This window comes from Phodopus roborovskii, unplaced genomic scaffold (assembly GCF_943737965.1).
Source record: "Phodopus roborovskii unplaced genomic scaffold, PHOROB, whole genome shotgun sequence".
Taxonomy (NCBI): Eukaryota; Metazoa; Chordata; class Mammalia; order Rodentia; family Cricetidae; genus Phodopus; species Phodopus roborovskii.
The window spans coordinates 18,669,330-18,692,783 of record NW_026125444.1 but is presented as its reverse complement, the minus strand read 5'-3'; the positions used below and the strand labels follow the sequence as shown (position 1 = coordinate 18,692,783).

General features: G+C 41.4%; 1 pseudogene; it reads right to left on the bottom strand.

Moving 5' to 3' along the window:
- Positions 1-2,089: 2,089 nt before the first annotated feature.
- On the bottom strand, positions 2,090-2,762 carry LOC127215457 (40S ribosomal protein S2-like; annotated as a pseudogene).
- Between the last annotated feature and the right edge of the window lie 20,692 nt (positions 2,763-23,454).

The window sequence follows — 23,454 nt, the reverse complement described above, 5'->3', positions numbered from 1 at the left end:
ATGCAAACAGGAGGCTCCCAGAGCAGTATTTCCGGGAAACTCTAATGGATCAATTTCTTGACAAGTTTTACTATATAGAAAAGTCTTTTCAATGACTCTTTCCAGTTCTCTAGGTTTTCAGAGAACATCTTGAAGACTCAAAGTACATTTTCAAGTACAGGCAAAACAAAAAGAACAATGATATATCTACAGAATCACGACTAAACTGTACCTTCCTAATACTAAAAAAGAATTTAGCATTGTGCTGTCATGAAGTGAAAGCAGATAGCTTGGGAGGTTCTGTGACTAAAGGGGAACCTATTTCTATTGTTTTGTTAAATGGACCTGTTGAAAAACTGCCTTCTAAAAGTTTATACAACAGTGCTGCTCTCCATCTTGGCCAGCCCAGCTTCTTTGTAAAGTGAGGATCAGCTAATGAAGAGACTCATAGCTAGCTAACATGCTGAGAATAAGCAACTATAGAGCACTCAGCCCTAAGGGGACATTATATCAACAATGCCCTTCCATGCAAGGCTCACAGAACATCAAGGAAGAGGGGTGGAAAGAACACAAAAGCTAAAGGATTGAGAAAGTGCCATGATATGGCCAACTCACTGAAGCCAAGGATACCTGTACATGACTGGTACAAGATCAAGCCAATCAGATCCTAGCAGGCAGCACTAGCTGGACTCAGTTGGTTACAAAACAAAACAAAAAGCAAAAAAAGTAGAAGATATTAGAAGGTGACTCAGTGGGGGTGTTTAGGAGGAGAGTGAGAGGAGGAAATTGGGGATGGCTATAATCAAGATTCATTGCATCATATAACATCTCTGAAATTGTCAAAGAACAAATAAAACAATTTTTAAAAAGATGAACCTACATTATAACCCACCAATTCCACATAAATGCATTCTATTTGACTTCAAGTTCTAGCAGAATGTTGAGTGACTTCACTGATGGCTGTTGTAGTGTTGTGGGAAGCAGTACTGTTCCCCAAATCTCCATTGTTCATGCTAAATTTATGGCAGTCATCCTTTGCCAGAGTAAGGGTATATTTTTCTTTTCCATTTTAGTATGAAGGGTTTTATATGTTAATCAGAAACAAGGGTTGAATTTTAGAAGACCTTAAAAAGCATAAATCAATGTCAACTTTAATTTCCTCATTTATTAATATAGAGAATTACAAGAAAAGGTCTCCAAATGTTGCTTTATTATACATTCCTGGGACTAAATTATGTGGGGTGGGAGTGGGCATTTACTTGGTAATATATTACTTAGGATAGTCATACGCACTCCTGGACATGTGATTTTTCTCTTTCTATCTGTCTGTGTAACAAGTTGGGAGGCTTTCTGTCTTTTCTCTATTTCTGAAATAATTTGTATGAAGTCAGAATTATCTATTTCTTGAATGTTTGACAGAACTTGTCTATAAATTGTCTGTGACTGTAGCTTTTAAACAATACATATTTGATTGTCTGTTAAATTATTTTTATAGGTATTGAATTACTCAATTTTTCACCTTTTCGGTCTACTCAAGTCAATAGGAAGATTTTATATTTTCATGGAAGATAATCAACTTAATCAATATTTTCAAATACAATGCTATAAAGTTTACAAACTCTATTTTAATTTTAAAAACCATTGCTTAAACTTCAGTTTAAGCACTTCGCTGTTTTCCTTTATAGTCTACCCTGTTCTCTTTCTATCTCCTCCTCCTTAGATGGTCTCAAGTACACCAGGATAACCTTGAACTCATTGTATGGCCAAGGATAATGTTGAGCTTCTGATCCTCCTGCCTCTGTCTTCTGAGTACTGATATTACAGGTCGTCACACCACACCTGATTTATGGGGTGTTGGGGATCGAACCCAGGGCTTTGTGTCTTCCAGGAAAGCATTCTCCCAACTGAGCTACATCCCTAGCCACTACTTTTTTCTCTTTTATGTTTAAAAGAATTTCCAAGATTGTGTTTATTTAGTGATATTTATTGTTTCTTTTAAAATTATTTTAATCTGTATTGAACAAGCCATATTGTATGTTTTATCAAATTTATACTTTTTTAAAAAAATACAGACTTAATTTACTTTTGTTTTTGTTTTGTATAAAATCTCTTATGTGGTAACCACAGCTAGATCGTGGATCCTCTGAACTGAGACTCTGGTGTGGGGATTATACAAGATGGCCAGTGAATTTCTGATAAGCAGACTTGGTGAACACAGTCTCTTTCCAGATGTCAGTGGTCAAGTGGCTATAGGTCTTAGAGATGGCATCAAAGGTGGCTTTGGCCAAGTTGCCCATGGTGGCAGTGCAGCTCCTGGCTGATGTGTAGCAGTCATCAGTGCCAGCCATCATCAGTAGCTTCTTGGGCACAGGAGCAGAGACAATGCCAGTGCCTTGAGCAAGGATGAGACGCACCAACTCAGAGCCACAGCTGCCATCACTGTGCACGGAACAGTATGGAGCTTGCCAATCTTGTTACCCCAGTAGCCTCTCCTCACAGGGACAATGGAAAGCTTGGCCAAGATGACGGCCCCTCGGATGGCAGTGGCTACTTCCTTGGAGCATTTAACACCAGCATGACTGTTGTAGTCCCCAATGGTGACAAAAGCCTTGAACCCAGCCCGCTGGCCAGCCCGAATCTGGGTCTGCATTGGCATGACCTTTAGAACCTCATCCTTTAGGGATGCGCCCAGGAAAAAAATCAATAATCTCTGATTCCTTAATGGGCGGAGAGAACAGGTAGATCTCCTTCAGGGACTTGATCATCATGTCCTTAACCAGGTGACCCAGCTTGGTGACGGGGATCTACTCCTTGTCTTCCTCTTTACCTCCACAAGCTTCTCAGCCTTGACTATGGCCACAGTCTTGACTGCAACTGTGACTCCTAAAGCCGCTGTCAAATCCTGTGCAGAAGCCTTCTAATCCCCCCTCCCCCGCGCCCCTGGCACCCACTGGCATCATCCATCATTTGGTTTTTCCTGAAGAAAAAGAAGCCAAAATTCTACTTTTATTTTCCTATATTTCCTCTGGTTGTTTTTTGTTTGTTTGTTTGTTTTGTTTTGTTCTACTCAAGTTTTCTGTGCTAATGACTACTTCATTTATCTTTTTCAAGTCTGATACAATCTTTTAAAAATTCATTATTTTTATTTTGTGTATGCGTGCTTTTCTTGCATGCATGTCTGTGTATCACACATGTGCCTGTTGCCCATAGAGGTCAGAAGAGGGTGTCGGATCTCCTAAAACTAGAGTCACAGACAGTTGTGAGCTGACATGTGAGTGTTGGGGATTGAACCTGGGTCCTCTGGAAGAACAGCCAGTGCTCTTAAAACCAAGCCATTCCTCCAGCCTATGGCTCATTTATTTTTAAGCTTTCTCATTTTCAGACACACACACACACACACACACACACACACACACACACACACATATATGTATAAAATTTTGATATGCCTAATAGGTTTTGACTACCAGGACAATTTGTGGCTATTCTTCTCACCAATTTATAATTTTAGTGTTGACTTTTAAAAGCCAAGAATCATTAAAGATTGCTTAAATGTTATTCTGTATTACTTGAATTCCCTTCTTTTGTGTAAGTGGTTGTGTGTGGGAAGCTGTACTCATGCCATGGTCTATGTGTAGAAGTCAGAGGACAATCTTTTATATCAATTCTCAGGAGTCTTTTGCTGATTGCTGTGTGTGCAAGGCTAGCTGACCCTCATGCATCAGTGATGCTCCTGCCTCTGTCGCCTAGTGCTGCAGTTACACATATGGGATCAAGTAACAAATTGTTTTAAAATTCTATTTTCATCATTTAAAGTATGTCTATGTGTGTTTGTGTGGTAGAAGACATGCAAATGCATGCAGGTTCCCAAGGTGGCCTGAAACGTCAGATCTCCTTGGAGCTAGAGTAATAGGTTGTTGCGTGTTATGAGTAGTTTTTCCTGCTAGTCTGGTCCCACTGCCACACCAGCCCCAAATAACACACAGAGACACTGTTTTAGATATAAAGCTGTTGGCCTGTTACTAGCATTTCTTATTGGCTAGCTCTGTCTTAAATATTAACCCATTTCTATCAATCTTAGTATTTCCACATGGGCTTATCTTACCAGAGCTGGCAGCAAGAGGGTCTGAACCTTCTCTCTCAAGTCTCTACATGTTGAATCTCCTCCTACATCTCTCCGAACCCTCCTTGTCTCCTAGTCCCACCTATCTTGCTTTCCTATTGGCCAACAGTGCTTTATTCATTAACCAATAAGAGAAACATATTTACAGAATGACATCTCCCATCAATTGTGAGATACCATGAGGATGCTGTGAACTGAATTCTGATCCTCTGCAAGAGCAACATGTGCTATTAACTGCGGAGCCATCACTCCAGCCCATCAAGTACAAGTTTTTTAAAGTAACTATTATTGTGCTAAATGTGATGAAGTGCTATGTGCAAGATGTAATCACCTTCTATGTCTCTATGAGATACAGCATTTGTATTAGCTAATTCCCATGTCTAATGCAATTCCCAAGTCATGTAAGTTTAGTGAGATTATATATTATATTCTTACTGTGAGAAGTTAAAAGCCTCTTGTTTTGTTTTCTATTTGTATAACCTCAATGAAAAAGTGCTGTTCAAGTTTATTTTTCTTTTGTCTTGTGAAAAAATAGGGCTCCCTAAGCCCCATACTTCAGTGGGTCTGGAGTAGAAGCTATCAGGGGGAGATTGTCACTACATTTGGGCACTGAGTTGGTGCAGGGCCTCCTAGTAGCCGAGGCCATGCTCTTCCTCTTGCATTTTCACTAAGATGGTTGGGTAATTCAAGTACTCTTACTCCTTGGAAGCCATATGGCCATGTGGACCACCCTTGTGGACTATATAGTCAGACCAACTGTCATACTAGGAAATGGGATGACAGTTAGCTTAAGAACAGACGTTTAGCTTGATAAAGTGGGTATTGAGGGTGATGTCAATGAAAGCACTGAAAGTAGAAGATTGGGTGTCACTGTTAAAGTCTCAAGAGATATCCTGGTTTCACAGGGTATCTTTTTAGGTGGTGTCTTAGTTAGGGTTTCTGCTGCTGTGAAGAGACCACAGCAACTCTTAGAAAGGAAAACATTTAATTGAGGTGGTGGCTCACAGTTGCAGTGGTTTAGTCCATTGTCATCATGGAAGGGAGCATGGCAGCATGCAGGCAGAAATAGCCAAGAGTCCTGCATCTTGCAGACAGCAGGAAGTGGTCTGTCTCACTGGGAGTAGCTTGAGCATGGGAGACCTCAAAGCCCAATCCCTACAGTGACACACTTCCTCCAAAAAGACCGTACCTACTCCAATAAAGCCATACATTCTAATAGTGCCACTCCCTTTTGTGGTGACAAATTGTTCATGATTTATTAAAGCTTGTCTGGGGATTCAGAAAGCAAAGTGAGCCTGAAGCTATAAAGATCAGGCAGTGGTAGTACACACCAATCCCAGGACTCAGGAGACAAAAGCAGATGGATCTCTCTGAGTTCAAGGTCACCCAGGCCTGTGTGAGATTGAATCAGTCTAAAAGAGTAACAGAGCTCAAGCCTTTAATCCCAGCATTGGAGAGATATAAAAGATAGGAGCAGGGTCTTTAGGAGTCAATCTCAGAAATCTTCAGCCACAATGAGGAGAGCATAAAAGTCTGGGACTGCAGTCTGCGGTTTGGTAGAGTCAGGATAGCCTTTCAGTCTGAGGTAGAGGTAAGAGCTAGTGGCCAGCTGTTTTGCTTTTCTGGTTTTCAGCTGGAGGCTTGAACCCCAATATCTGTCTCTGTGTCTTTTGTTTATCATGTTACACCCTTTAGGGGCCATTGACTCTCAAACTACCATAGGAAGCTTTTTTCTTTCTTTCTCTCTTGCTTTTTTTGGGGAAGGAGGTTTCAAAACAGGGTTTTTCTGTCTGTATTCCTGGCTGTCCTGGAATTCATTTGGTAGACTAGGCTGGCCTTGAACTCAGAAATTCAACTGCCTCTGCCTCCTGAGCGCTGGGATTAAAGGTATGCACCACCAATTATAGTTCGGTGGCTTGTTAATACCTACTTTATATAATGCCTTCTCGATACCATTATAATTGATACTTTCCTACAGGAGACAAGTCAAATTTGAGGCATATGATGGGTAGGGACACAGAAGGCTATGTCATTGAGCCTTCCACGTAATCCACAGCTTTAGTGACGTAAGTAGGTGCAGAGCTGATGCTTTGGTTAGCAGCACAGCCATCAGGCCAGTTTTCTAGAGGGGTAGTGCATAGATTTATTTGTGAAAGTAATGCCATCCATGGACTGCAGTCATGAGACCCTTCATGACACCCACATTGTCATATACGACCTTGGCTAAAAGGTCTAAGTTGGTGGTATAGGAGCTTATCCTCCTTAGGGAGATACATTCTTGTAATTCACACCTGTCACAGAAACATCAGCAAAAGGGACAGAGATGATGACCCGTCTGCCTTCACTCTTATCCATGGTGGTGAAGACACCAATGGACTCCACGCCATACTGACCACATCACCCCACTTGGTGTTGCCAGGATCAGCCTGATTGAAGAGGGTGAGAGTCTCAGCCCTGTCTGTGATATAAAACATGCTTTAGTGGAATCATGTGGGACTATGTAAACCTTGCAACTGAGGTCAATGAAAGGCTCATTGTTGGTTGTAATACACACTTTGCTAATGCTGAAACCAGCCCTGATAATCAGGGACATGTAGGGCCAGGATCAATTCACTCCAACCTTCACCATCATGTCTCAGGGATGCAGTTAGAACTGAATAAGGAAATGCTACTGTCTGTCAAACGGGGAGGAGCAGGGAGCTCAAACCATTTTCTTTAGTGAGAATAAATAGTTAGAAAAAAGAGCTTAAGTCTGTGTTAATTAGGGAACAGGGTACCCACTACTTCTATGGCTCCATGTAGAATCCTCCAAACTACCCATAGAATCCACTCCATGCAGCCAGAATAAAAAACACAAGGCCTAAAGCAGCCAGTTTGAGGGAAACAGGGGAGGGCTGTTAAACTGGTCCACTGTCTGCTGGTGATTAGAGCAGCAGCCAGGAGAGTCAAGCAGCAAGAGAGGATAGCAGGCAGCAGCTCTTGCCCTCTCAAGGGCTTAAGGGAATTTCATTCCTGGAATTGTGTACAAAACCCTTGCCACTGTGTCTCAGATGTGCTCCACCTGCTTTTCCTTTGAACTTTAGATTGCATTATAAGAGCTAACATTTGCTTGTTTGGAAGGAGGCTGAGCCTCCTCTCAACCCTTTTCCCTGGCCATTTGAGAAAGGTCTGGAAGTGAGAAGGATTCTTTTAATAAGTAGACACAGAGCTTCCTCTTGCCGACAACACACTCATCCACCATTCATCTTACTTTAAAAAAAAAAAAAAAAAAAAAAACAAGAATTCAAAATGACTCTCCAGATTTGGTACAATTCCCTTGAAATATATCTCTCCAAATTCAGAGACTGGTGCAGAATTTTCTGGGCCATACAGTGGGCACACCAGATTAGGGGGAGGGGTATGATGGAGTGAAAGCTACCCAAAATTGTTTGAAGGGGAATTTGGAAACAAGGTGGCATAATGAATTGACTGGGACCTTAAACAGGGATCCCAGTGGCTTTCCTGCTCCCTTCACACCAACGCTTCTTTCAACAACTTGGAAGAATGATCTCTGCCTTTAGTCTACAGTGCTTTCTCAGGGCAAAAGGATGGAGGTAAAGGCAGAGTGTTAAAATCGTCCACACTCTAACTATCTCCTGATGTCCTTGAGTCAAGAAAAAAGGGGGATCTTAAATCTCTTTTAAGTAGGTTTTTTTTTTTGAGGTGTTAAAATGTTATTCCAAATATGAATTCTGCAGGCAATTTGCACATAATAGTTTTATTTGTACCCTTTTACAACTTAAAATCTTTGCAAACTACTTTCTTATGCAATCTTCCTCAGAAAAGCAGTTTGCTTAAAAAAAGCAGTTGATAAAAGTTGTAGGTGGCTGAGAAGTTACCGAGGAAAATCATTTACCTGCAAAATAAAATATTGATCAAATGGTTATGACTTGGAGTGAGCTCTCACATAAAAGGAAAAATAAAACGCAGAGATGTAAAGGCACCCAAGTGAAGAGAAGTCTAGAAATAGAATTAATTACCAAGAGGCGATTATCTTCTGAAGAGCCCAAGTGCTTTACCTGGCCTCACTCTTCTCTTCCTGCTGTGTGAGAAGAATCAATGATACGACCCGAAACTTACAAAAAATTTACTCAGCAGAAGCTGGGGGAAATGAGCGGCACGAAAACAATCCCTTAAGTTACGGTGAAAACAATTTTCTATCCTGGGATTGCCCACACCTCCACGGAGGGTCCCATTTTACATGCCGGCCTCTTCCCTTCTTTCCTGTTTTTTCCCTTTCCCTTTCTTTTTCTTTTTTTTAGCCAGGATATTGACTGTCCCGGGTTTGGGCTTGCAATGTGGGGAGGGTGACATTGGACTTGAACACTGGGATAACGGGCATGTGCCATCGCCTCTCACTTGTGATGCTAGAGAAGGAATCCCAGGGCAAGAGAAGCAAGATTCTAGACATGGAGCTACGTCCCCAGCTGTATTGACTGACTTTGAAGTACGAGGTTAGGGCGGAAAATACTACAGTATCTCAACAGCAAATCTAGTGATAATGCTTAGGACTCATATGAAATGAACTGAGTTTTATCATACACAAGGTTTCTGATTTTGTTTTTGTTTTGCTCCTGCCCATAGGTTAGTGCACGTGAAGCACAGGGTAGCAGAAACAGGAAGAGTCAGTGCTCACCAAAAGACATGCCTCTTGTGTTTTACCTGAACACATCATAAGACCCTAAGTCCCCTTCCCAGTTATTGTTAGGAAGGCAGCTCAGGACACGTTATGGCCATTGCCGTCACCACCAGAAAACCCTCCCAAACTCTCATAAACTACGTACATTACATTCTCAATCACCTATCATTGCTTAGCTGAAGACAGGTTTTTCTATGAAGGGCTCTGTAAACAAATATTTCTCTGCTTCGCCCCATCCTGAATCTACCTTTAAATAATCACTCAGAGGCTTAATATTAATTACAAAATGCTTGACCAAACAGCTCATTACGAACTAGCTCTTACTTCTAAATCAACACATTTTTATTCATCTCTTTTTGGCCACATGGCTCATGTCTTTACCTATGCTCTGATTCATCTTGTTCCTCTGGTGGCTGGCTGGCGTATCCCTTGACTCTGCCCTTTCTCCATCTGTCTTGGCTGGGCGTTGGTGGCACACTCCTTTAATCCAGCACTCGGGAGGTAGAGGCAGATAAATTTTTGTGAGTATGAGGCCAGCCTGGGCTACAGAGCAAGTGCCAGAATAGGTTCCAAAAACAATACAGAGAAACTCTGTCTCGAAAAACAAAAAGCAAAACAAAACAAAAATCTGTCTTGTCCTTTTCTGAGATATATGAGTTAGTAAATCTTGAAAAGGGTCCAGGAGTCTGGAACTCCAGATTCTCCAAATGACTTTGGGTTCACTGGAACTTGAAAAGCACTCTGGCTTAGCATTTGATTTCACTGAAAGAGTCTCCATAGAATAGCAAAATTCTTCAAACATGTCAAGTTGATTTGCTCAAAAAAAAAAAAAAAAAAGGTGATTTTTTTTTTGTTTGTTTGTTTTGTTTTGTTTTTCGAGACAGGGTTTCTCTGGAGACTATCCTGGAACTAGCTTTAGTAGACCAGGCTGGTCTTGAACTCACAGAGATCCACCTGCCTCTGCCACCCAAGTGCTGGGGTTTAAGGCATGTGCCACCACTGCCTGACAAAAGGGTCAGTGAGGTCCCACCCAGCTTCAATAAATAAATAAATAAATGTTTTTTTATTTTAAGTTCACAAATTCTTCTTTATTTAATTGTTTTATTTGAGGATTTCCTTTAATTCCTCCAAACCCTCCGATATTTACTCCTGTTCTCTTTCAAATTGATGGCCTCTGCTCTAGAGTTTTAAATTTGACTATAGAAGAATGACTTAGAAACAATGTTTTCAGATTCAATCATAGTTTAAATCTCCTCAGTTAAAGTGCATCCAGACCATGTGCCACTAGATGATGACCAACAAGGTGGTCCTACTTCCTGCTTCCTTCCATGGCTCTCTCTATGGGCATACCTAGTTGGAGCATGCAGTAGCAAATGCAAACATCCTCATAAACAAGATAGAGACACAGAGATGGTAGATGGTAGATAGACAGAAAGACAGACAGATAGATGATAGACAGATAGCAGCCATAATAAAGATGGAAAATAGTACCAGACATTGAGAAATGAGAAGTCCAAGATTCCACGAGATTGCTCTATTTTCTGGCATGCATGATGGATGAGATTTTTTTTTTTAAAGTATAGGAATAGGAGCTGGGGAGATGGCCCAGTGGTTACGACCACTAGATGCTCTTGGAGAAGACCCGGGTTCCATTCCCAGCACCTACGTGGTAGCTCACGACTGTCTGTCACTCCAGTTTCAGGGGATGTGACACTCTCTTCTGGCCTTTTTGGGCACCAGATATACACATGGTACATAAACAAATATGTAGGCAAAACACCTACATACATTAAAATAAATAAAATAATTTTAAAACAGAAATAAAATAAGTTGAAAGAGATATTGGTCTTATGGTACTCAATTTCAAGACTTATAAAGATGCAGCAATTAGAACAGCATAGTATTAGCATAAAGGTACAAAAGGAATCAATGGGACAGAATAGAAAGTCTAAAAATATCTTCATACATATACAGTTCACTGAGTTTCCACAAAGGTATAAAGCAATACAATTGAGTAAATATAATCTTTTCAACAAATAATTCAGGACTAATTGGATAACTATATGCAAAAGAGTTGATATATTACAAAAGAAATGAACTCAAAATGGATTTTAGATCTGATTAGAAAACTCAGAAATGTAACAATAATTGAAATAAGCATAGAAGAAAGTGCCAATAACTTTAGAGAAATCTTAGATTCAATACAATACAAACCAAACCACCCTTTAGTTAGTAAGTGAAGATGGGCTGGCACTAGTTCAATGGTAGAACACTTGACTACCACATGAGACCCTGAGTTGAATTCCCAACATTACAGTCTTTAAAAAAAAAAAAAAAAAAGGTAAATGGAAATAAAAGAAATAGATACATTGGGATTTGAGGGGTATGGAGATTGCTTAATGGGTAAAGATGCTTGCTGCCAAGCCTGGAAACATGACCCCTCGTACCTACACAGTGCCAGAGAGAGTTGTCTCTCTGAGTTGTCCTCTGATCTCTACATGCATGCCTTATCCTGTGCACACACCTATACACACGTGCAAATACTTTTCAAATATTTTTTAACTATTTTTTTAAAAAAATGTTTATTTCACAAACACATTGGTTTTTTGCCTGCATCTATGTCTGTTTAAGGGTATCAGATCTTCTGAAACAGGACTTACAGACAGTTGTGAGCTGTCATGTGGGTGCTGGGAATTGAATACAGGTCCTCTGGAAGAACAGCCAGTGTTTTTAAACTCTGAGTCATGTCTTCTTAAAATACTTTTTAAAAAATTTTAAAACCAACACTAAGAAAACAATTATATTTTAAGATGGTTAAAATATTTGAGAAATTACTTCACCCAAAGATGTATAGATAAATAAGCATATGAAATAAGATTTGTAGTATCAGTAATCATTAGGGACTGCACACCTAGTGAAATGTCTAAGATTCAAAGTTCAACCACACCAGTTGTGAAGAGGATTGCACAGTAACTGAAACTTTTTTTAAATATATTTTTTAATTTAAATTTGAAACAAGCTTGTTTTACATATCAATCCCAGTTCCAGCACCCTCCTATCCTCCCCTGTTCCCCCCACCAACCCCCACCCCATCCCCTTTTAGCTCCCCAGGGAGGGTGAGGCCTTCCATGGAGGATCTTCAAAGTCTGTCATATTTGGAGCAGCGCCCAGTCCCTCCCCCATGTGTCTAGGCTGAAGGGGTATTCCTCTATGTGAAATGGGCTCCCAAAGTCCATTTCTATACTAGGGGATAAATACTGATCCACTACCAGAGGCCCCATCGACTGCCCAGTCCCCTCAACTAACACCACAATCAGGGAATCTGGGTCAGTCCTATGCTAGTTTCACAGCTATCAGACTGGAGTCCATGAGCTCCACCTTGTACAGGTAGGTAGTTTCTATGGGTTTCTCCAGCCTGATCTTGACCCCTTTGCTCATCATTCCTCCCTGTCTGCAACTGGATTCCAAGAGTTTGGCTCAGCATTTAGCTGTGAGTGTCTGTTTCTGCTTCCATCAGCTACTGGATGAAGGCTCTAGATGGCATATAAGGTAGTCATCAATCTTATTTTGGGGGAAGGGCATTTAAGGTAACCTCTCCACTATTGCTTAGATTATTAGTTGGGGTCATCCTTGTAGGTCTCTAGACATTTCCCTAGTGCCAGATTTCTCTTAAAACCTATAATGACTCCCTCTATTATGGTATATCTTTTCTTGCTCTCCTCTTTTCTTTCCCTGGCTCAATCTTCCTGCTCCCTCATGTCCACTTCTCCCCTCCTCTTCCTCATAATTCTGTCTCCCCTCCCCTCCCCCATGCTCTCAATTTGCTTGGAAGATCTTGAAGGGAAGTTTTTTGTGTTCTGTAAGCTTCTTGTACTTTCATTGGCATGTCTTTCTTTAGGTTGGGAAAGTTTCCTATGATTTTGTTGAATATATTTCCTGTACCTTTGAGTTGGGTTTCTTCACCTTCTTCTAACCTATTATTCTTAAGTTTGGCCTTTTCATGGTGTCCCAAATTTCCTGGATTTGTTGGAGTTATGATTTTCTTTGGTCGATGAATCTATTTCTCCTAGTGCATCTTCAATGCCTGAGATTCTCTCTTCCATCTCTTGTATTCTGTTGGTTACGCTTGCATCTGTAGTTCCTGATGGTTTACCCAGCTTTTCTATTTCCAGCATCCCCTCAGCTTGTGTTTTCTTTATTGTTTCTATTTCAGTTTTCAGGTCATAGAGTGTTTGAATTATTTCCTTCATCAGTTTGATCTTTTTTTTCCCCCTTGGCTTTCCTTGCTTTCTTTAAGAGATTTGTTGATTTCTTGCAGTTTTTTTATTTGTTTTTTCTTCCATTTCTTTAAAGGATTTTTTCATTTCCTCTTTTGGGGTTGCTATCATCTTCATGAAGTTGTTTTTAGGGTCATTCTCTTCTGCTTCATCTGTGTTGGGATGTTCAGGTCTTGTTGGTGTGGCATCCCTAGACTCTGGTGGCATCATATTGATCTTTCTGTTGTTGACTGTGTTCTTGTACTGTCATCTACCCATCCCTTTTTCCAGTGCATACTGGTGGGGTCTCTCCCTCTCTTGGTGGTGACTGGATCAAAGTTCTCTTCCGATGGGTGCAAGCAGGTCCAGTACTCCAATGCCTCTCCTTGTCCAGTGGGTGGTAGTGGGACTAGGGTGCTGGCAGACTGGGGATGGGCTGGTCCGCTGGGACAGGTTACCAGTCTCCAGTGCACAGTTACCAGTGCACAGTCCCCAGTCCTCAGGAGGCTCCAAGCAAGGCACTGGAAGGTGGACTCCCTCCTTGGGTAGAGGTGGGACCAGGACACTTTGGGCAGGCTGGTCTGCCTGGACAAGTAACTGAAACTCTTACATTGTATTTACACTTCTGGTGGGAATGTAATGCGGTAATAATTCCTTTGGAAAATGACTTAGCTATTTCTTAAAAAGTTTAGCACATATTACATATGATCCATCTGTCAGCTGCTAAGTATTTACCAAAGGAATATAAAAATGTCCATCTATATGCACAGATTGCATTTACACACACACACACACACACACACACACCTACCTTGCTTTTGGTAGTCTCAACCTGAACACTAATGATCATTCATCAAGGTGAATGGTTAACTACATTCTAGCATATTCATTCATAGCATGCTATGTGACAACAAAGAGAATAAGCTGTTGATATATGCAAAAAGGGATTTCAAAATCATTGAGCTAAGTGAAAAAGTCATTAAAATGATAAATATTATGAGTTTATCATTTAAAATTTTATGGACTGGAGAGAGAGCTCAGTGCTAAGAGTGCTTACTATTTTTGCAGATGACCAAAGTTTGGCTCCCAGCATTCCTGTTTGTTAATTCACAACTACCTGCAACCCCAACCTCAGGGGACCCAGCAATCTCTTCTGGCCAACACCATTATACACATACACATGCATGCACACAAACAGACACACATAGAACTAAAATTCTAGAAAATTTCAATTCTCGATAGTTATGGGTAGCAGGTAGGTTGTCGTTCGGGAACTTGGTAGGTATAGTTAAAGTGCATAGGGGAGGGACTGGAAAGAAATACAAGGACCCTTTGGGGACTAATGGATGTGTTTGATGACTGGATCATGGTCATGTTGACATTTTAAAAACTTTTTTCAGGCTATGCATTTTATATTTGTAATTTCTATGGCTTCCATAAATCTATTATGTTACTTTAAAAAGCAAAACTATAATGTCTCTATCCATAAAAAGGTGCCTCTGAGAGCAGTCTGAACCAAACTTCTAGAAATGAGAACAGAATTTCTTGGAGCTAAAACTTACTAGAAATGTGAGGCTCATTGGATACATTCAGCATTAGATTGGACCCAGGTGGAGTGATTTCGTGACCCAGAAGACAGATCAAAGGGACTGGTTCCCACAAACTGGGTTTCCTAACAAGGCTGTTATGGTTAACCTCAGTGAGAGCAATTTCAGTGGAACAGGAAGATGCTAGAGTACATTGTAAGGAAAAGTGAATGAGAAATGAGAAATGAGAAAGTGAACACATTTAGACGGTCTATCAAATGTTTGCCTGGGGAGTGGAGGGTTAAAAATAGAGTATGTGTGGAAGAAGAAGAGAATTTTATTTCTGTTTTTTTTTTTTAAATGTCCATACCCACAGAAAAGTTAAAATGAGGACTCCCCAACAGAAATCTCACCCCAGATACATTCAGTTCTTCTTACAACCTAAAGAGACACTTTCCCCAAAGCATCCAAAGCAGATCACTTGGCTTTCACACCTCCACTTATGAGCACATGTGTCTCAAGAACAAGAGCATCTCTCTCTCTCTCTCTCTCTCTCTCTCTCTCTCTCTCTCTCTCTCTCTCTCTCTCTCTCTCTCTCTCTCTCTCTCTCTCTCTCTGTGTATGTGTGTATACACATGTGTGCACATTTTGTGTGCATATGGGTACACATATGTATGGGACAACCTTGGTGTTGTTCAGGCACCATTTTTTTTTCCAGACAGGGTATCTCTTAGGCTTAGAACTTGTCAAGTAGGCTAGGCTACATGGCTGCTGAGCCCCAGGAATCTACCTGCTCCACCTCTCAAGTGCTATGATTAAAGTGCATGACATCACACCCAGGAATTGAACTTAGGTCTTTGGGCTTACATGACAAACACATTACCAATTGAACCCAATGACAAGAATATTCTGTTTCTGATGTTAGGCAATCAATATGAATTCAATTGCTTCATCCAACATATAATATATTCATTTCTCCAGTTAGCATAAAAATGTCTTAAAACTACTTTCTCTTTGAGACAAGATCCAATGAAGGTTAGCACATTGTATTTGATGGTTGGGAGTCTTTACTTTTCACCATGCTTCCTTCTCTTTTGTGTACATTAAATCCATCGAAGAGTCCTGGATAGTATCCAGAAGAACGTCCCACAGTCTGAGGTTACTGGACCATTTTCCTCTTGTAAGTTTCAGGTCAGTCATTTTTTTTTCCAAGACACCACAAATGTGTTTCTTCAAAGTTTTGATTTTCCATTGAGAAGCACCAAATATCGGGCTGTCACACTGTGTGGGGAGGTAAGCTTGACTATTTGGCTACTTCCATGTCTGAGGAAGAGTGAAGAAATTTACTAAAGAGTAAACAGAGCAGGAAGAAGATGCTGGCAGGGAAAGCGCAATCAATAGAGGGAGACTCCCCAGACAGGTGCAAAGGATAGACAGAGAACATAGGAAGGATTACACTGTCCGAGGGAAAAAGGAAACCCACTGCAGATGCACGGAGTGAATAATCTCCTACAGCCGCGATAGAGAAGAACCGGGAGATGGACTGCCAGCAGCTGTCAAGGGCCAGCACAAGTAGAAGACTGTTGGAGCCCAGACCTGGAAGCAGAGACTGTGGACAGTGGGTTAGCAGGGTGTATGAGACGGTGGTTGCCTTGGAGAGACAATGACATGAGGAAGTTGAGGACAGAGGCAGTAGTAGAGATGGGACTCGAGCTGTTGGGTGTAGAGGATGTAGAACTAGGGGTGAGGGTGGAGAACTTGGTGCCAAAATAGCCAACTCACACATGCAGGGGAGAAGGCGGCAAGAATGAAAGCCAGAGGGCAAGGACTACGGATGAAGAAAGTTGTCAGAAATGGAGGGACTTGATCTGGGGATGTGACACTGGAACTAGACAGACGGCCGTGAAGCAGAAGAGACCCCAGCTGGTGTCACTGAACCTGGGAACCTAATACTCAGTGCGCTGCGGACTCCAAGTGTTCTACGTGAGGTGGAGAATTCAGAAGAGCACAGGCATCTCCTACCAGCTGATCCTGGCTTCTCTCACTCACAGGCTTCCTTAGCACCAACGATACAATAACTCTGGAGAAAACTGCACTCCTCAGCACACAACCGATCACAGAGAGGTTCAGCCTAAAATACTTAATCAAAACTTGTGTAGAGCCCCAGATGTGGTGGTCCATCTTTGTCCTTTTAGGGTGTTTTTAGGATTTTAAAGGAAAATCTCACTAGAAAAAGTATTTTCTTATGTATGGTCTTTTCTAATCCCTCACCTGGCATCTGTGTGTTATCACAGGAACTCCGACTTAGCTATGGTTGGATGGTACTGAGGAAATTGGATTAGATCCTCGAGGGGTTCTGGACCTCACTAGTTTTTTGACCGTTGGTCTCTTGGGAAATTTGATGAAAATGTGCCTCTTTTTTTTTTTTTTTCAGTAGAATGAACATTTGCATGACCCTACACAATACTGCGTTCAATTTCAAGGCACCTCCCAAACTGTCACTTAATAGCCCCTGAATTTGATTACTGTGGGTACCATTTCAGTCTGATAATGTTACGACTGTTTCAACAAAGTCGCTTGGCTTGCTATTCAAACATTTCTTTAAAATTATACTGCAATCTTTCCCCCCAAAACTTGTCTCTGAGACCTCTTTTATAATTGGCGGAGTCAGAATCGGCTGTATGAATTTCCTCACTGACTAGGATGTGATTTTTCTCTCCTGCTTGGATCTGCCCCCATCACAGCCCCTGAGAGCCTTGCACTGTTTACCAGACAGAGTTTATTTAAAAAGGATCATCTATACAGTGAAGCAGCTGAGGCTGACATCCACTTTGTCAACTGGCAACAGCCCAGCTCTGCAGCTCAAGTGGGATAAAGGACATCAGAGATCATTTCCATCCAGCCGGCTCACTGCAGCCTGGGAATCTCAAGTCAGAGAGAGGCACTTGGGCACAGAAGGCGAGTGATGGGCAGAGGAGAGAGCGTCTGCCGAACACGTCTGTGCTCACGGTCCCTGGAGCATTAGAGATGACAAGATCAGAAAGAAACCTGGGAGAGAAACGAAGAGAAAGAGAAATACTACATTCCCCCAAGCAGCACGTAGACACAGTTTAAAAATTGTGTGTGGAGATAGCATTATTTTTCTTTGGTCTTAAATTGAAGTCAGTATCTGTCAAAATATTAGTAGAGGCTGGAGAGATGGCTCTGTGGTTAAGAGAACTGGCTGCTCTTGCAGAGGACCTGGATTCAGTTCCCAACACACACATGGTGGCTCGTGACCATCTGAAACTCTAGTTCCGGGAGATCAAGGGAATTCAATGCTTTCTGACTTCTTTGGGCATCATGCATGCATGTGATACATATGTGTGCCTTCTGGCAAGATGCTCATATGTGCAAGACAAAATAAATCTTTATGTAAACAAAACAAAATAACTACAAGAGAGCTAGGTCAGTCATAAAGTGCTTGCCTTGTAGGCATGAGGAATTGAGTTCATTCCCAGGAAACAGCGTGGAGGGTTATCTTAGTTAGGGTTTCTATTGCTGTGAAAAGACACTGTGACTTCAGCAACTATTACAAAGGAAGAACATTTAATTGGGCTGGCTTACATTTTCAGAGGTTCAGTCCATTATCACCATGGTGCAGCATGGTGGCATGCAGGCGGTGCTGGAGAAGCAGCCAAGTGTCCTGCAATTGGACTTGCAGGCAACAAGGAGTGGTCTCAGACACTGGTCATGGCTTGAGCATATAGAAGATCTCAAAGCCTGCCTGTACTGTGACACACTTCCTCTAGCAATGCCATACCAACAAAGTCACACCTCCTAATAGTGCCACTCCCTTTGGGAGCCATCTTCCAAACCACACGAGATGTTGGGGGAAAGCCAGGCATGGTGGTGTGCCCTTATAACTGCAACCCAGGCGTGTGAAGATAGGCTGATGCTTGGAGCTTACTGACCGCCAGCCTAGCCTCCTTTGTGAGTTTAACTGACTCAGCAAACAAGGTAGACAGTGACTGAACATCAACACTAGAGGTTGTCCTCTGCCCTCTACATACACACATGCACCCACACACGTGAGCACATGTACATATAAACAGATACATATTTTTACACAGGGAGAGGGCAAGAGTCTGTGCATGCAAGATGACTCAGTGTGTAGAGACACTTTCTGCCAAGCCTAATGTCCACAGAGCACACATGGTATAAGGAGAGAAACTTTGGCAGGCTGTCTTTTGACCTCCATGGGGCGCTGTGGCATGTAAGTGAACTCCTAATACATTTTAGGAAATAGATGGTTTTCCCAGATCAGATGGTTTCCGCCTGCTTCTGCTTGTAGTAGGAAAGCAGACTTTGCCCTTTCTATTCACACTTTCTTTGTCTCTGACGATTCATCAACTCTCCACCTCTACCTACACTCCATCAAATCCCTCCAATGGCAATATAAAACTTGCCTGTGCTTTACTTATGATTTTGGTTTTTATCTATTGCCGCAGAGGATTTTAAACGATTTACAACAAAGGAATATAGAGAAACTAGTAAGAAGATAACAGAATAAGAGCCAGCCACTAGGTGGATTATAGCTTTGTCATGAGAACTTGCGCTTAATAAAATTACTGCAATTGATTCCAAAACATAGCTCCAAGCATCCTTGAAGCTGAGATAAAAAAAAAAAAAAAGTCATAGGATGACTGTAATTGTTATTGTCTTCATTACCTGAGGAATTAATTATACCAACTAAAGGGATGTTTTAGCTGTTACTGGATTTTAAAATGAGTTTATCTGTCATGGATATAGCCAGCTAATACAGAACATTTCTATCTCCAGTTTATTTGAAATGTGTGGATGCTTTTATATGCAGCTTTTTCAAACATGAGTACCACAGGAGGAAACACCTAGGTGTGGGCTTGTTACCATTTCCTTGGTGTGCTCCATGCTTGCTTTTTAACTTATTATGGGAACAAAGTGTAGGCTAGAGAAATTCATCTTTGGCCATGCTTCTCTGAGATTCTTCTCATTATCAGTTGCCTCGGGTGAGTAAGGACCAGACGAGGGACAGGTAAGCTGAGAACTAAAGCTTACATCTTCCACATCGTTGGTGGGTGATAAACAGGCTCCAGGAACCTTATGCTGCTGGCTATGATGAGATGGGATCATAAAACTGAAGGACTCTGTTTATATTGTTGCCTCGGTGCAGACAGGCTTTGGATGCATATCGATATTGTCCACCCTTTCTCAGGAAGCAACTGCAGCTAAATACAATATTGAAATTTTCAATGAAAGTAGAACATTATGGACTCACAAGGTGGCTCAGTGGTTGGAGGCAACGTGCTGCCAAGTCTGACCACCTGTGTTACCCGTGTCCCATGTGTACACATGTGTACACACACACACTCACTCTCTCTCTCTCTCTCTCTCTCACACACACACACACACACACACACACAATTTTTAATTAAAGTTGTTTAGTATGAAAGCTAGTGCTGAACAAGTTGCCCCCTGGTGACTGTTTTGAATTTGGCACAACTGATCCTAGGGTTTTCCTTTTGATAATAATCAATGGGATTATTTGCTTTATAGAAAGTGACTACAAAGAACAAGACTCCCTCAATCAAAGAAAATGATGTTTATCTTCCTGTTCACCATGGGAACAGAGATGCATCCAGCTTATCTTAAAATGTATGTGTACTAATATCTTTGGCATGGATTCTGAGGAGTGAAAAAGGATTAATAGTTGCCAGGAAGAAGGTAGAGTGCTTCTCATTTCTATTCTGCAGACACATTTCATAGTGTTAATGAAGTTAGGGTGACATCAGACAAGACAAAATACAGCTCTGCATATTGGGATCCTTTTTGTTTGTTTGTTTGTTTGTTTTTCAAGACAGGGTTTCTTTTTGTAACAGTCCTGGCTGTTACTTACTCTGTAGACCAGGTTGGCCTGGAACTCGCTGAGATCAGCCTGCCTCTGGCTCCCAAGTTATGGTATTAAAGCTGTGAACCACTAATGCCTGGCACAGCTCTGTATAATATTAAAGTAAAATGTTTTCTTTTAGATTGGAAGTCTACCCAAGTAACTTGTCATGTGAACTAAGTCTCCCAGAATAAGAAATTCCTTTAGTCTGAGTCCAGTCATTTCTCCTCTGGGGATTTGCTTATCTTGTAAGTCAATAAATAGACAGAAAAGAGGTCTTAAAAAGAATATAGTCATGCTGTCTGCCATTCCTTTTAGCTTCAGGATTTAAAAACCCAAGTCAATCAATGGTGATATCATCTTGTAATTATAGGATTAAAATCATAGCAGCCCAGAACTGGAGGTCCATACAGACTACAAGAAGAAGTCTGAAGATGTTTTGACCTGGGAAGAGAGAGAGTCAGGGGGTGGGGTGAGGAAGGGAGGGAGGGAGACAGAGAATCCATTCAAATGCATCGACATTCCTCAAAGTGTATTCCTCCAGACTGTGAATTTCATGCCAGTTCCAGGTTCAGCTAGAAGAAACAACATTTTTTTTTTCTTAGCCAACAAGATGGCTCATTGAACAAAGGTACTTAATGCCCTGCCTGATTAACTTAGTTTTATCTCCCACAAGTCATATAGTTGAAGGAGAGAAATTACTCTTGTAAGTTGTTCTCTGACCTCCTCATTTGCACAGTTGTGTGCACACACAGACACCCCCCTCACATACACACAACACACATAAATACAACTAAATCAATCAAAATGTAATTTTAAAATTCCTTAGCCAAATTACTTTGGGAATGTGCACACTGCATTGTGGGTCCTGTTGAGTCATAACGTAGACTAGCAAAAGCAGAGGTGTATATTTTGTTCAACTGGAATGTTCTAAATTTATTTCACTAGGGCATTCTTGTATTTCCTACCAAAAAAACACTTGCAGTAAGTGAAGTGTTGGCCATTGCCTAAGCAAAGCAGCACACCATGGTTCCATGCTGCAGGCCGAAGACTTACTGCATTCTGAAGGATTAAGATGAGCACACCCGCCTAGCCTCTGGGCCTTTTCTTAGTACATTTGGTCCCAGAAGAGTCTGAATTCCTTTTTGGTGTCTCCAAGCCATATTCCTCCTATATCCATGGTAGAAATTAACCAGTTATTACAGACAACTACCATCAAGGGGCACTGGCCTTACTAAAAATTGTAAACCTAGATCATAAATGTAGGTTTTCTTACTCCAATGTAGATGGGAAACATTTTCCCTAACTGTAACATTTTCTTGTAATTGTCAACATTTGAAATTATTATTCACTTATTTTTATATGGTGGCTGTTTTATAGAAAGAAATAGTAGGTAAGAAAAAGACAATTCCTGTTTCTAAATGGCTTCTTCTATATAGGTTATCTATCTCATATTCATACATACTATCTCCCAGGTCTTGTTATCATCTTTTCCTAATCTGAAAATTGAGACTTGAGATGTTGGCAAACATGTCTTACATGTGGGAGACTCAGAATTTGAAGCCAGGTCTCTTAGACTCCAAACTCCATAATGTGATTCTATGAATTGTAGGACACAAGACATTGGAAGAACTAGAAGACAGGTTTGCCATTCACCAAATATGTAATGCTAGCCCAGTGTTGCTCATTGGATATATAATAATACAGGCTTCACCTATGGTTTCTTTTTTCAGTATCAAATATGAGGCCTCACACAGGTTGGGCAAGCATTTACCAGTGAACTATATCCCCAGCCATATATATGTATGTATTTGTGTACACACACACACACACACACACACACACACACACGCACGCACGCACGTGCATGCACACATATCCATATATAAATATACATGTGTACACATACACACACATATACATACATACATACATACATACATATGTATCACAAGATGAGTACCTTGGCTGTGACAACAGTGCTGTTTGGAGCAGAGCCTGATGGTTAAAGCTTCTCACGTGGTCTTCTGTCCCAGTTACTTTCCAGTTGCTGTTGTAAAACATCATGACCAAGGCAACGACAAAGGAAATCATTTCATGTGGGCTCACGGTTCTGAAGAGTTAATGTTCATGAACTGGGCATTGAGCAGGCATGGCACTGGAGGGTGAGCTTAGAACTCGAATCTCATCCACAAGCACGAGGCAGAGAGAGCTAATTGGGAATGGCATGGGCCTTTGAAACCCCAAAGCCCGCTCTCCAATCCTTCCCAAGCAGTTCTGCTGGGAACAAAGCATCCACAGACAATACCATTCCCATGGGGCCACTCTCATTCAGACCACCACACCTTTCCAGCACAGAGAGCCCTGGGTTTTAGAATATTGTTTTAACTGGGAAAAGATGTGTCACAGTTGTTTATGTTGCAGAATAGTATGTTAACTCCGTAAGGGTGTGTTGCATTTGTTTAATGATGTAAGGGTGTGTGTTTATTTATGTAAAGATGAGTTGCATTTGTTTTCCCTTGCCTGTCTAAGGCACCTGACTGGTCTAATACAGAGCTGAATGGTCAATAGCAAGGCAGGAGAAAGGAGAGCGGGGATGACAAGCAGAGAGAATAAATAGGAGGAGAAATGTAGGCTCAGGAGAGGAACAAGAGGAGAAGGAGGAGGAGAGAAGCCGGGCAGCCACCAGCCAGCAGAAATAAGAAGCAAAGAAAGACATACAGAAGGGAAGAAAAGATGCCCCGAGTCAAGAGGTAGATTAATTTAAAAGAGCTAGCCAGAAATTAGCTCAAGCGAGGCTGAGCATTCAAAACTAACAATAAGCTTCTGTGTTATGTTTGGGAACTGGTTGGTGGCCCAAAGGAAATGCCTGGTACAGCCCTGCATGGTAAAATGGCTGTAAACTAAAGAGCTGAGCAGATCAGAGGTTGGGTGGACAGACAGTATGGCTGCCCGGGCCTGACATTCCATTTAACTTCATGGTGGGG